Below are 6,235 nucleotides of genomic sequence, written 5' to 3' on the forward strand. Positions count from 1 at the left end.
CCCATTTCTGAAACAGCTGGGAGGCGGTCTCATCTCCAAACAGGAGAGTGAAGTCTTGCTCCACCTTTAAGAAAGATGACATTAAATTGCTGTGTAGTAGTTTCGGTTTGTGATGAGGTTGGCTCCCTTCCCCCTCACCCTCTGTACCCCCCTCACTTTATTTTAAGCATTTTCCGTATCATGAAAAACGCTATAATAAATAATAGGAACTACTTTCAAATGTAGCAGTATTCTAAAGATCGCATTTCAAACGTACCAGCCCTTTTGTATCCAGGAATCTTGGGAAAAGGGAGAGGACATCAACACCTTTGCCTGGGTCATTAACAAGCTTCTGGCGGTGCTGAAAGGTCTCTCTCATCTTCTGGAAAATCAGGGAGTTGTCAGCGGTATGGTTGAGTAAAGACATGGCCTCTTTGCAAGCATCTCCATCAAGTTGCTCTTCCAAGTTGCTCTTCCCAGCCCTCTGGGAAGTTGGGCCTCCTGGATAAAGAAAGAGTAAAAAGTTTAGCACAGGCAGGTGCTGGATTAAAAAAAAACATTGTTCGAAGAGCAGTGGCTTGAAATGTCACTAGATTACATTGAGAAAGGAGCTATTGTGTATGGATTTTCTTCTTCTTATACCTCCTGAAGGAAGGTCAGTAGAGCTGCTTGGCAGTGCAGATGATTGACGATTCTGCTGACGGTTTTCAGACGCCAAGAAAGGAATCCTGTGTGGCTTGCAGCATCATAGAAGTGTTCCTGAAATGTAAATAAATTAATACATTGTTAAACTTCGCTCATAAGAAGTCAGATAATTCAAACGCCAGTGTGATGCACACAGCTTCATGTCACATCATGCAAGTAGTGTCATGCAAACAATAATGACTTACATATCCTTTCTTTGAATATGGATCCTTGAGGGAAGGGAACAGTGTCACTATACCAAGAGCATAATGTTCTCTGGTTGCTTTGGTGGGGAGGCAACTGAGAGGAGATATTAAATCAAATTTAAAGGGTTAGTTCGCTATTTTGGACATCTAGCCCCATTTCCCACATTCCTAGTATGTACCGCTACAGAGTCAAATTTCACTGAACCTTCTAGTATTGGGTTTTGGTGCAAACAAGAACATGAAGAAACACACATACCCATGAGTATCAGTCATATGAGCCACCAGGATGTTAACCATTCGGCATCTTGTGCCATCTTTTAAGGTTTCTGTTCTTTGGTACTCCTGTAGTACTTCTTCACCACCAGACTTGCCTCTTAGCACTGCTTCAACCATCTAATGAAAAGCAAAAACAAAACATGGTTAACTTTTCTATGGGCTAAGAATGAAAAAATGTAAAGGAACCCATTAGAATCAAATCTTTATACCCGTTTAGCAGGCATTGCTCCAGGTGTATCCTCAATCCTTTGTCTCTTGCTAGGGACCTCTTCGATTTCAAGGATTGCAGTTGATGCATTTGAGCTGAAGCTTGAGTCAGACATCTCAGACATCTCAGAAGCAGGGGTGCTTGGACCAGAAAATTCTAAAACAGAAAAAATCTTAGCTTAATAATTTGATTCAGTAGTTTGTAGAGTGCTTGAATATACCTAAAAAAGCATAGAGGCACGCACATCCAGACACTGTGGCAGAGTTCTGGACAGAAGACAATTTCAGTAATAAAGTGATGTCGCTCACCAGATCTGAGCTCTCAAAGTGAATATACTGACGCCGAGTCAAAAGGGTAACATTCGGGCAATATGTCAGACAGCCACATAAATTCACGTTGGGAACCCAAATCTGGTGTGCGGACATCACTTCATTCATCCATCATTATATCTGCCTTTAAACCTCACCTTCATCTGAGAAAACTGTCAATACCACATTGCCTTGACCAACGAGGTCACTGAATATCTCATCATCAACTTCTGTCCCTGATGCATCCTTGTATGTAACGTTTGCATCAGGTGGCAGGCAAAATCTCTCGATAACTGGAAAAGATGGGACTAGAGTGAGATTAAACTGAAGATGCTTTTAAGGTCAACACTGTTTCTTGTCTCACAGCAAATGACTATTCACCTTAAATACATCCACCATTATATAATTATTAAACAGACCAAGAGAATTGTCCCTCACAATCTGCTCACACTGATGTGATTTTGACTACTCCCGGCTCCCTGCTGGAGGTTGGCTTGGTGTGTTCTGTGTCCTACAGGTGGTGATTGGAGAGGTTGCGCACCTGTGGAGGACGTGCCATAGCTGTTAAGAGACCAGAGGCGTCACTCACAACAGCCGTTCCCTTTTTTCTCTACGTGTTGTGCCGAATTCTCACTCCCCGCAGATTTCCACTCCCCTCCACTGCACCTGACGTTTCTGGAGGTAGCTTGCGGGGCTAAGGTGCCTGGTGTAGGTGTGTGAGGCGGTAGGGGCATTTCCCGGAGCCACCACGCACCATAGCCCCGCAAGCTACCTCCGGAGGAATCGTGGAGGGGAGTGCAAATCTGCAGGGAGTGAGAATTCGGGACAACACCTTTGCGGAGAAAAGAGCGGACGGCCATTATGAGTGAGGCCTCTGAACTCCCAGTCCTCCCTCTCTTCCCCCTCCAGAGCATTTTGGTTGTTGATCATTTGATTTCACGCCATACAACACCCACACCCACCATACCGTTTTCACTACATCCATGCACTGCTCAACACTACTGATTCTCATTAACACAACTCATCTTTAGTATTTGTAATTGAGCTAAGTATAGGTTAAATAAATATTCTTAAAACGTGCCTTGGTTGTGCGACTCCCCATTTGTTGCGGTCCTGTAACAAGCTGGGCCGTAACAAAGTGGGGAGTCGCACAACCAAGGCAAGTTAAGAATATTTATTTAACCTATACTAAGCTAAATTACAAATACTCAAGATGGCATGTTAATGAGAATCAGTAGCGTTTAGCAGTGCATGGATGTAGTGAAAACAGTATGGTGGGTGTGGGTGTTATATGGTGTGAAATCAAACAAACAATCAAAATGCTCTGGAGGGGGAAGAGAGCGAGGGCTGGGAGTTATGGTCTTTTAACAGTTATGGCACCCCTGCCACAGGTGCAGCTGGTTGCAATCACAGGTGCACAACCTCTCCAATCACCACCAGTAGGACATAGAACACACCAAGCCAACCCCCAACAGGGAGCCAGGAGTCATCACATGATACACTCTTGTCAAATAACTCCAACACTAAAAGCCATTTAAATCAGAAAGTGTTAAAATAACACTGGGAGTTGAAATCACACTGATGTGATCAACTCTTGTCAAAGAACTCCAACGCTAAACAACATTTAAATCAGAATGTGTTGAAATAACACTCTGGGAGTTGAAATCAACTCTGAAATATTTAAACCTGAAACAGCTAGCCTAAACAATGTTTAAAGTTAGCTAACATTACCATTTTCATTGAATTGCTTGAAGTCAAACCGTCCATCTTCAACATCCAACTTCACATACTTCTGACATTGGCCGCACTTCACCTGGACCAGCATTTTCCTCAGAAATGCAAGAAAGTTCGACAAATTAAAATGAATGCTAGCCAAGTTATCTAGACCCAGACACAAGGTCGGAGTGTAGCTAGCTAATCTAGACTGTTACTATGATTACAAACGGATTTTCAGTCTGTTTCTCCAGCCTGGAACAGTTTTATATGGAAAAAGAAACAAGCTGTGTTTTCCATGCAAATTGCTAAATCCATTAAATTGGACTGGAGACATTTGCTAACATTACCTAGCTAACGTTAGCTAGTTAGCTAGCTAGCTCGCTCAGCTAAGTTAATTAATTCTGGTCGATGACCTGGGCCAATTAACAACGTTGTAAAGTATAGCACCCCATAGATGTTTCATTGTATTGTAACCTACACAAAGCACCAAATTATAATTGTTTTAATAAGTTAACTCACCGGTAATTGCACTTCCACGACGTTAGCGGTTGCACCATGCATGGAAGATGAAAATGGCTCAAGCACGAACTGAAGTGAAAGAAAGGCGCGCGCTGTTGAACAGTTGGGTACACCACGTGATCAACTCTGTCCAATCAGAATAACACCCTGGGAGTCGAGGTCAACTCATAACCACTCAATTACATCTCCATGGAGTTGAAATCACACTGATATGATCAACTCTGTCAAATAACTCCAACACTAAAATACATTTAAATCAGAAAGTGTTAAAGTAACACTCTGTGAGTTGAAATCACACTGATGTGATCAACTCTGTCAAATAACTCCCACACTAAAAGACATTTAAATCAGAAAGTGTTAAAGTAACACTCTGTGAGTTGAAATCTCACTGATGTGATCAACTCTGTCAAATAACTCCAACAATAAACACCATTTAAATCAGAATGTGTTGAAATAACACTCTGGGAGTTTAAATCAACTCTGAAATATTCAACCCTGGAATTTCAACACTCCAGTTTTTGCTGAGTAGGGGACTGCTAACTGTAGAATTTGATGAGGAATCGAATGAGCCCATCTGCGAGGCTCTACGACTTTCGATTCAAAAGTTATATCCGTTTGAACCACATCATTTTCATATCTGTACGGTTTTTGTCCGATTTCAAGGACATTTGACACATCATTTTGCATATCTGTACGGTTTTTGTCAAATATCTCGGAAACGGAAGCTCGTACAGCAAATGTATCTGCATAGGGGACTGCTAACTGTAGAATTTGATGAGGAATCGAATGAGCCCATCTGCGAGGCTCTACGACTTTCGATTCAAAAGTTATATCCGTTTGAACCACATCATTTTCATATCTGTACAGTTTTTGTCCGATTTCAAGGACATTTGACACATCATTTTGCATATCTGTACGGTTTTTGTCAAATATCTCGGAAACGGAAGCTCGTACAGCAAATTTATCTGCATAGGGGACTGCTAACTGTAGAATTTGATGAGGAATCGAATGAGCCCATCTGCGAGGCTCTACGACTTTCGATTCAAAAGTTATAGCCATTTGAACCACATCATTTTCATATCTGTACGGTTTTTGTCCGATTTCAAGGACATTTGACACATCATTTTGCATATCTGTACGGTTTTTGTCAAATATCTCGGAAACGGAAGCTCGTACAGCAAATTTATCTGCATAGGGGACTGCTAACTGTAGAATTTGATGAGGAATCGAATGAGCCCATCTGCGAGGCTCTACGACTTTCGATTCAAAAGTTATAGCCGTTTGAACCACATCATTTTCATATCTGTACGGTTTTTGTCCGATTTCAAGGACATTTGACACATCATTTTTCATATCTGTACGGTTTTTGTCAAATATCTCGGAAACGGAAGCTCGTACAGCAAATTTATCTGCATAGGGGACTGCTAACTGTAGAATTTGATGAGGAATCGAATGAGCCCATCTGCGAGGCTCTAGGACTTTCGATTCAAAAGTTATAGCCGTTTGAACCACATCATTTTCATATCTGTACGGTTTTTGTCCGATTTCAAGGACATTTGACACATCATTTTGCATATCTGTACGGTTTTTGTCAAATATCTCGGAAACGGAAGCTCGTACAGCAAATTTATCTGCATAGGGGACTGCTAACTGTAGAATTTGATGAGGAATCGAATGAGCCCATCTGCGAGGCTCTACGACTTTCGATTCAAAAGTTATAGCCTTTTGAGCCACATCATTTTTCTTATCTGTTTGGTGTTTGTCAAATATCTCGGAAACCGAAGCTCGTACAGCAAATTTACCTGCATAGGGGACTGCTAACTGTAGAATTTGATGAGGAATCGAATGAGCCCATCTGCGAGGCTCTACGACTTTCGATTCAAAAGTTATAGCCTTTTGAGCCTGTGAGTTGCCATCACTGCTAGTCCTCTAATCAACCAGTATCAACACATCATTTATATGACAACTTGGTTAAACAAAGCTCAGAGAGCAATATGTACTCTATTCTGTCTTCAATTGGGGGTGTTTTTGTCAAAGAATGAATACAGAATAATTGTAGAAAATTCTTACTCTAAAGTTTATCCCCATTATGGACTTACTTGTTTTCTCTAAGTCAGTGTGTCAGATCCAGAAGTCACTAGCTACTCTGATGAGATGGAATGGATCACTGACTGTTTAAGTGTCTGCGTCAGCAACGTCTACTATGACATCATAAAAGCAATGGGAGATGTAACGTGGCGAGGCGCCCTCTAGTGGTTTTGATAAGTTAACATGATACGGTTTTTGTCAAATATCTCGGAAACGGAAGCTCGTACAGCAAATTTATCTGCATAGGGGAC

At 41.6% G+C, this 6,235-nt stretch overlaps 1 long non-coding RNA gene across 1 annotated transcript; it reads right to left on the reverse strand.

Annotated features, from left to right (window-relative positions):
• Positions 1 to 1,179: 1,179 nt before the first annotated feature.
• On the reverse strand, positions 1,180 to 3,969 carry LOC311329212. Its single transcript, XR_014631288.1, has 5 exons — positions 3,897 to 3,969; positions 3,393 to 3,490; positions 1,820 to 1,954; positions 1,355 to 1,509; positions 1,180 to 1,262 (listed from the first exon to the last, which is right to left on the reverse strand). It is a non-coding gene; the product is annotated as an uncharacterized lncRNA (long non-coding RNA).
• Between the last annotated feature and the right edge of the window lie 2,266 nt (positions 3,970 to 6,235).

Source organism: Borostomias antarcticus, assembly GCF_949987555.1.
Source record: "Borostomias antarcticus genome assembly, contig: scaffold_87, whole genome shotgun sequence".
Lineage (NCBI taxonomy): Eukaryota > Metazoa > Chordata > Actinopteri > Stomiiformes > Stomiidae > Borostomias > Borostomias antarcticus.